Genomic DNA, 8,604 nt, shown 5'->3' on the forward strand with positions numbered 1-8,604 from the left:
TCACAAATTCAGGAGGCTTCTTTTAAGAATTCTTTCTGGAGCCTGGCACTGGCATGCAGAGGATTAAATAGCAGATTATAGCTGGCATCCTTCAAGGGCACCAGTTCAAGTCCTGGCTGTTCCCCTTTGCGTCCAGCAACTGTCTGACACCTGGTGTTGTCTTAGCCAGCATGCTGTACCTTCATTCAACCCTCATCTAGCCATTTGCTGAGGAAATGCCTTCCTAACACCTATCAGGAATTTCCAGTGCCAATACCAAGTGAAGTAAGTGAGGAGGGCTACTTGAAACCAGTGAGGATCCTGCCTCTGGGCACCTCACAGCTAACAGGTGCAAGCCCTTTCTGCAAATGCTGCTGTAGACCTGTGTACACACCACTTTGGGGAGCAGAGAAGCAGAGAGTAAAGTACCTTACCTGATTTTAAAGCAGAGAAAAAGTGGTCAGACTTCAAAGAGAAAGTTGTCCAAAGCCTTAGCGTGAAAGATAGCCAAGAGTTTAAGCAGACAGTGGGAAAAACATTCAACTGTCACTTCCTTTTCCAAGATTGTCGGTAGAACTGCAAGATACTTCCAACTACAGGGGTTCTTAACCTGGGGTCCACAGACACCCCGCATTCTTAGAATTATGATTTCTGTGTGTCATATTTCCTTTGTAATCCTTGTATTTTACTGGAGGGATTTAAAAATAATATTCTTGAAGGAGAGTCCCTGGCTTTGCTGCTAAAAGGGCTACAAGGCACAAAAAGGATTGAGAACTGGAGTTGTGAGGCCAGCGCACCAGGAGCTTCAGTGACTGAGGTATGTTATGTTAGTCTCAAGAACAAGGGAGATTGTGCTGTTAACTGTAGTGTTAAATCCTTATCTTACTATAGATTTCGTGGACTCCAGAAAACCTGATGAATGATCCAACTGTATTTGTGGACTTCTTAGATGTCAACAAGATTCATAGAAAAAAAGATCTATCAGCATACCAGGGACTGTAATAGGCTTGCCAATGTACTTAATGAATTCCAAATGAAGTTGGGTTCCAAGTTCACAGAGGGAAGGACATATGGAAGAACCCATTTTATGCTCTTTATAAACCTGACAGGTGCTGTGTCTGCATGTGTTCATTGATACACGCGCACACACATATCCATGTACCTCAAATATTTTTAAGATATTTTGGGAGAGAGAACAGCAGAGGCAAGTAAATATGCCCTAAGATTTCAAAGCAATCCATTTTTACAACATCATATTCTATTATTTCCTCTTACTTTGTCTCAACAGAATATCATTTTAAAAACAGGTTATTTAGCACTAGAGGCTGTGGAGAGTTGAGTTAATAGAGTTTAGTAAACTTTAAAAAGTTTGCAACAGAAGTTCGCAACATCTGGCAACACATTACACTGGAATAGCTGTGTCTTCACAGTGTCACATAGCTATGCGTGGACAGAGCCACATGTGAAATCACGCATGCCAGAAACCAGTTTTCTTCCTTCCTTCGTTAGACCTGTCTACTGAAAGAGACTGATAGAAAAAGCAGCCTGGGTACTACTGTTCTTTCCAATTAATAATTGATGTTATAATTACTTGTAACTTCCTTTCTCTCAATTCTGGGACTCCCCTCCTTATATTGCTTTATGGAGTATATGCAGAGAGATGATCACAAAAACTTAGCAAAAACCAGAGTACTGAATCAAGATCAGTGTTATTTCCTTGCGTGTGAAATGACAATGCGTATTTGCTTGACTTTTCCACACCTGTGATCAGTTTTCTTGTCATATTCCCTCTGCTAGATCTCTTATCCCATGGTGTTTTTCAAGGAGGCCATCCAGCATATTGTAAGAACGGCAAGGGTTCTTCGACAGCCTGGGGGTCACATGTTACTGGTAAGAACTTCAGCGCTTCAAATGGCTTGAATTTTGCAAATTACAGTTAAGAACTATAGAAAGATATAAGTTGTCTATGGATATCTTATTCACAACTTTATGAAAAACACTGAGTCATGGAACAGTGTGTTTATTCTAACAACAGTGTTTGTAAATTTGTCCATAAGAGTGTTGTTTGTTTTGGGGAGCATTTGATGTGAATAAAAGTGGCAACCAGGCAGCATGTCCCATGCATCCTCAGAGTTTGCAGGTGGATCCTGACTTCAAACACAGTGCGCTTCCTTAGGTTTGGGTTCAGAAAAGTTCAGACATGTTCAGTAAAAATCTCACTTCTCATGAGAACAAATAGGAGTTGAGTTCATTAGAAAATTTCCAAGTACTTAAAATACGGGAAGATTTCTGGAAAGCTAAATAGAATCTCATGTATTTAGCCAGTAACATAAAGCATATTTTATGACTTATTATGCTTGCCTGCTTTTTAGTTATTTGTTTCATGCTTTTTTTTTTTTCCAGAAAGGAATTTTCTTGCACCCATAATAGATAAAGCTTCATTTTTTTTAAGGTTATGGTCCTTTTTCCTGTTTAACTGAGAAGCCTAGACAAAGAGACAGTTCAATCCCCAAATGCCCACAGCAACCGGGAGCTAGAAACGGAATTGAGGCCACTGCCCTGAGTGGCAGGGACCGAGCTGGTGCAGCCATCCTCCGCTGCCTTCCCCGGCTGCATGGTAGCAGGAAGCTGGAGTTGGGAGTGGAGACAGGACTTAAACTCAGGCACTCCAGTAGGTGTTACGGACATCCAAACTGGCATTGAACATGCCATGAGAGCACATGCCCCCCTTTGGGTGAAATCCGGATACTCATTTATTTAGATAGACACAACAAAACTAATTGAAAGTTGGAAAATTGACTCGAGAAAAAATCTAAAGCAAATTTTCTACCACCTAAACCACTCCTTTGCTAACCTTCCCGATCTCTTAAAAAGCATCAGCATATGTCCACTGCCTTGAGCAGAAACCCGAGTCACCACCATCCCCATCATTCTTCGCAGACTCTCCACCAGCAAGTCCGCAATACAGCTTGCAGAATGTATCCCAGATCTGTCCACTTGTCTCCACAGCCACCACTGTCTAGGCCAGCATCATCTTCCCGTGGATCTGTGGGATAACCTTGCTGCTGCTTATCTAAAAGAGCATGGCACTCTCCGTCCCCTCGGCTCTGTCGCTCTGTACCTGCAGTGCACTTTATTTTACTTGGTAGTTCTTGGCAATATCTGCTCTCTCGTGTATATATGTATGTATGTGTGTATTTTTTTTTTAACTTGGTGTCTGCTGCCTCATTTAAAACACGAGCTTTGTAAAGGCTATGATTTTGTGTGTCTTACTTCAGCTCTTCATGGGTTGCTTTTCTATTCTCAAATGGTAGGTATTCTGTTTACTTCTTTTACAGCCTTTTACAAATTCTTTCTTTGTTAAATCAACCCTTTCATGCCAACAAGAACACTTACAACATGTTCCCAATGACAAAATTACTGAGAATGTTTTCTCAGCAAATTTTAAAACCCCACACTAATCTTGCCTACCTAATCATTTTCCCAGTCTCTCATGAACCTAATTACCCTCCCAGAACCCTTATTAAAACATAATCCCTTATTGAAAATATCCGACAAGTCCCTGCTTCCTCTGATTCTATTATTACTAAAAGCATCATAGGTACATTTTTGGCCTGGATCAAATACGTGGTACGTTTTTGCAAAATGGTGCTCTAACTGCTATTCTAGCATGTGGAATTAGGCAGGGAAAAGCAGCTGAGAGGGGAGCTTAATAATTTAATGAGTAACATTTAAAGCAGATAGAAATAATGAAATAACCAAGACCTCAGTAGGAGATTTCCGATGATGTTAGTTTAATTAGGTAAGGAAATACAATGAAAAAATCATGCATGGTTCTTTAAATATTGCATATCTACACTAGATTGTATTCTTTATTAGAAAAATAAAACATTTAAGTAATACTTAAGGCATTGGTCTTAAAGGTTGTTACAACATATTATGCAAAAGAACTAGACTTTTAATAAAGATTGTATTAAAAGAAACAAAACTGTTATAAGGGGGAAAAAACAATTAATTGCATTGCCTTGAAATAAGTCCAGAGGTTGGGTGTTTCTCCTTCTCTCTCTCTCTCTCTCTCTCTCTCTCTCTCTCACACACACACACACACACACACACACACAGAGGATGGGTAAGCTAAATAGCTTGATTATTATGAACATTTCTCAGTGCATACATTTAATGAAACACCAAGTTGTACATCTTAGATATACACAATGTTGAAATGACAGTGATATCTCAAAAGCTGTGAAGTGGCTTCACAAAGAGTGACATTTTGGCCAGGATCCCAAGAAGGTCAAGACCTTGTGGCCGAGGTTTGAGGGCACTGAGCGGGCTGGCTGCCCAAGGTCTGTGACCTGCTGACTCCTGGGCTCAAGGCAGTATTGAAGACTGCCCATTGCCAGGGTCTGAGCCCTGGCCATCTAGGCTGCCTTGAAACTAGCAGGTCCATTCTCCTGGATGCATTCCAAGATGGACTGTGGCTTTTTTCTCTTATTTTATTTTTGATTTTTTTAACTTTTGTTTATATGATTGAATTGTTTTTCTGAAAGGCTGAATTATAGAGAAAGGAGAGAGGAATCGTCCATCCTCAGTTCAATCCCTAAGTGACTGCAAGAGGGAGGACTGTGAAGCCAGGAGCCAGGAACTTCTTGCAGGTCTCCCACATGGGTGCGGGGCCCAAGCATCTGGAAGGTCTTCTGCTTTCCCGGGTGAGTTAGCAGGAAGCTGTATCAGAAGTGAGGCAGTCAGGATGTGAATGTTACAGGCAGCAACTTTATCCAAGAAAGAAAAGGAAAGAAAAAGGAAAAGAAAAGAGAGAGAAAGAAAGACAACCTTTCAGAAAGAGAGGGAGAGAGGGAGGGAGGGAGAGAAAGAAGAAGGAAAGAAGGAAGAAGGGGAAAAGGGAGGGGGGAAGGAAGACTGGCAGGCAGGATTGGTTTTAATGGTAAAAGATTCTGTATTTTCCCCCTAAGATTGGAAACAAAACAAAAATGTGCCTCAAAATTTCTTTTCTAAGGTTTATTTATATTTGTTTGAAAGGCACAGTTAAAGACATGAGATGAGACAGAGAAATCTCCTGTCTGCTGATTCTCTAAATGGCCACAATGGCCAGGGCTGGGCCAGATGGAAACCAGAAGCCAGGAGCTTCTTCCAGGTTTCCCATATGGATGCAGCGACCCAAGCACTTGGGCCATTGGCAAGGTGCTGGATTGGAAGTGGAACAGCAAGGATTCGAACTGGTGTCCATATGGGATTCCAGTGTCACAGGTACAGCTTTGCCTGCTATGCTCTAACTCCAGCCCTATGCCTCACAATTTCTATGTAATGGACCCAGCGTGGTGGCACAGTGGTTAAGGTCCTCGCCTTGCACGCCCTGGGATCCCATACGGGCACTGGTTCTAATCCCGGCAGCCCCGCTTCCCATCCAGCTCCCTGCCTGTGGCCTGGGAAGGCAGTCAAGGACGGCCCAAAGCTTTGGGACCCTACACCTGCGTGGGAGACCTGGAAGAGGCACCTGGCTTCGGACCGGCATAGCATTGGCCGTTGCGCTCACTTGGGGAGCGAATCATCGGACGGAAGATCTTCCTCTCTGTCTCTCCTCTCTATATACCCGCCTTTCCAATAAAAATAAAAAATAAATCTTTAAAAAAAAAAACAATTTCTATGTAACACAATACTAGAGGTCGTGGTCAGTACCATTAGGCCAAAGTAAGGAGAGAAAGGACATCCAAACTAAAAGAAAAGGAATAATCCTGTCTTCATTCACCTTCCGCATTGTCCTAGTTATTAAAAATCCCATTAAAAGTAAGCAAATGCCCCACAGATGGTTGTGTAAAAATGCTCCCTGTCAATTTTCCCATGGGGCAGCAACAGAAGGAAATCATGGAAAGCCTTGTGCAGGAACCAGCATCCACAGCATTGATCAAAGCAGCCACTGGTAATGACACAGAGTGACAGACTCTTCCTTCATTGCTGGTGGGTATGCAAAGTGGCACAGTCACTTTGGAAGACAGTTTGGCAGTTTCATTCAAAGGCTAAACATAGCCCCGCCATATGAGCCAGCGAGTGTATTTACCCAGCTGACTTGAAAAGTTATGCCTTTCCAATAAAAATAAAATAAATCTTTTTTTTTTAAAAAAAAGAAAAGTTATGCCCAAGCATACACATGCACACAAACGAGTGTAACAACTTTAGTCTTGAGCACCCAGTACTGGAAGCAATTGAGTTGGCATTTCAGTAAGCCAATGAACTGTAGTTAGATTATAAAAACTGTGCATTGATGTTAAAATTTTTCCGTCAGAATAAGCATATTTTTTATTTCCCTGAAATTTTTGATGTCACCTTTTGTGGCCTCTGTATAAACAAGAAAAAGACATCAGGAAAGTTCCCTCTGGGAGGCATTCCACAAAACACCTAGTCAGTAAAACTGTACAATCCTCAGAAACAAGTCTGGGACTCAGTCCCAACCAATGGAGCCTAAAGGAGACAGTAAGTGAAATGGGGTATCCTGCAGGGCTCCTATAGCAGAAAAGGGATATTGGGTAAAAATGAATGAATCAAGTGTGGACTCAACTGGTGAAAACATACTAATGTTGATTTATTAATTTCAATAAATTCTCTGAACTAAGGTTAGATAGGAATTATGTGGAAAACTGTAGGGTATGCAGAAAGTTTTTGCACCATCTGCAATTTTTGTAGAAATGTAATACTCTTGTAAAATAAATTTATCGTAATGGACAAAATAGTTGAATAGGTGTTTTATCAAAGCTATACAAATGGCTAATAAGCCCATGGAAACATGTCCAGCATCATTAGTGATGGAAATACAAATTAAGTCCACAAGAGTACTAAGCAATGAACTTAAACTATAATCAAGAAGATAATGACAATATATCAGGTAAACTAAACTCTCAGGCATTGTTAGTGGTATTGTAAAATATAGCTATTTTGAAAAATGGTTTGTGCATTTCTTCCAGAGTGTCATGTAGATTTATCAGATAGCTGAGAAATTCCAGTCCTATATAACTACAGAAGAGAAAATAAAACAAATGTGCACACAGACTTGTACGCAAATCTCCTTAGCAACATCATTCAGAATAGCCAAGAAGTAGGAACCAACCAAATGACCTTCAGGGGTGAACAGACTAATTGTGGTAGGTAGGTCCATACAACAGAATGTTGTTCAACACAAAAAGTAGCAAACTGTAGATACAAAGAACTTCACAACTGTTCTGGCAAGTGAGAGAAAGTAGATGCCTAGGCTTGATGTTGCATAATCCCACTTACATAAAACCCCAAACACAAAGCAACTTAGTGACCATTCCAGCTTAGTCTTCAGAATGGGAATTGACCACGAATGGATTCAAAGGATCTTTTTAAAGTAATGGAAATTCTAAAACTGGATTGTGGTAACGGTGTATAAATATGTGAATTTCCTAAAAAACATTTGACTTGTGCATTGATGTAGTGTGTGAACTAAGCTCTTGTGAAGCTGCTTTTAAAAGGTAATACCTGCTGTGCTTGCCAGAAAGCATATATCAGGAATGGGAAATACCATCTGCTTTATTATCAGTGAAGAATTCAGTATCAACAGTGATACAGCAGGGATTAATAAGCCTCCATGTGCTGTTTTTCCCAATTATCTTTCCAACGAGATCATTTCCTGGAATTTTCAGAGGGTATAAAGAGAACAAGTGAAAATACTGAATGTGAATGAATGCCTTACAAACTTGATTAAATATTTAAACATTTAAGCCTATGTCCTAAAAAATAATAAATGAAAATATTGTTAGATATTTTTATTATTGACATGCTAAACATAAAAAAGAAAACACCATCCCCTAAAGAATTCTCCAAAAATATATCGGAAGCATAGGGTGTGTTGTTGTTTTTCTTCTTCCACAGATTGGGACAGAGGGATGTGGAAAAGACAGTTGCACAACTTTGGCCTGTTACTTAACAGAACACAAACTGTATCGAGTGCCTGAGTCTCCCAGCTCTGGGTACTCAGAGTTCAGAGAAGTCGTTAAAAAGGCTTTTATTCAAGCAGGTCTAGAAGGGAACCCCACTGTGGTGGTGGTGCCTAACTTACACCTAGATCAAGTAAGGCCTTTTTTTTTATTATTATTATCTCTTACATTTTCATTTACATAGCCCTTTGCTGAGAAGTTTAATAATTAATGGAAAATAAGAAAATGATGTCTGTAGTTCTACCAACCCGTCTTATCCAACTTCATCCAGTCATAACCCACAAATTGTAGATGCTTTGAATAAACATGACTTGAAAATAGCTCCTGTGTCTTCATCATGCAAATATTAACTGAAGACTGGAGGTGGTTGCAATACCTGAGTTCTGTCAGCGTATTCAAAGCAAAGATGGGTGCCCCACCATGTGTGACCTGCACACTTGTCATCTGTAGTTACTCTGGCTCTTTGTCTTTCTTCTGCTCACTTGACAATAGGTTTAGGACTTTCCTTGAGAGATACATTTTTGGGCCTGGTGTGGTAACCTAGGAGCTAAAGTCCTCACCTTGAACATACTGGGATCCTATATAGGCATCTGTTCTTATCCTGGCAGCTCCACTTCCCATCCAGCTCCCTGCTTGCGGCCTGGGAAAGCAGTTG

At 40.6% G+C, this 8,604-nt stretch overlaps 1 long non-coding RNA gene across 1 annotated transcript; it reads left to right on the plus strand.

Annotated features, from left to right (window-relative positions):
* Positions 1-710: 710 nt before the first annotated feature.
* LOC121166859 lies at positions 711-7,919 on the plus strand. The gene is made up of 3 exons (XR_005885507.1): positions 711-796; positions 1,777-1,869; positions 7,885-7,919. It is a non-coding gene; the product is annotated as an uncharacterized LOC121166859 (long non-coding RNA).
* The last annotated feature ends 685 nt before the right edge of the window (positions 7,920-8,604 follow it).

The sequence above is a fragment of the Ochotona curzoniae genome, unplaced genomic scaffold (assembly GCF_017591425.1).
Source record: "Ochotona curzoniae isolate NIBS_2020 unplaced genomic scaffold, NIBS_Ocur_1.0 patch254, whole genome shotgun sequence".
NCBI lineage: Eukaryota > Metazoa > Chordata > Mammalia > Lagomorpha > Ochotonidae > Ochotona > Ochotona curzoniae.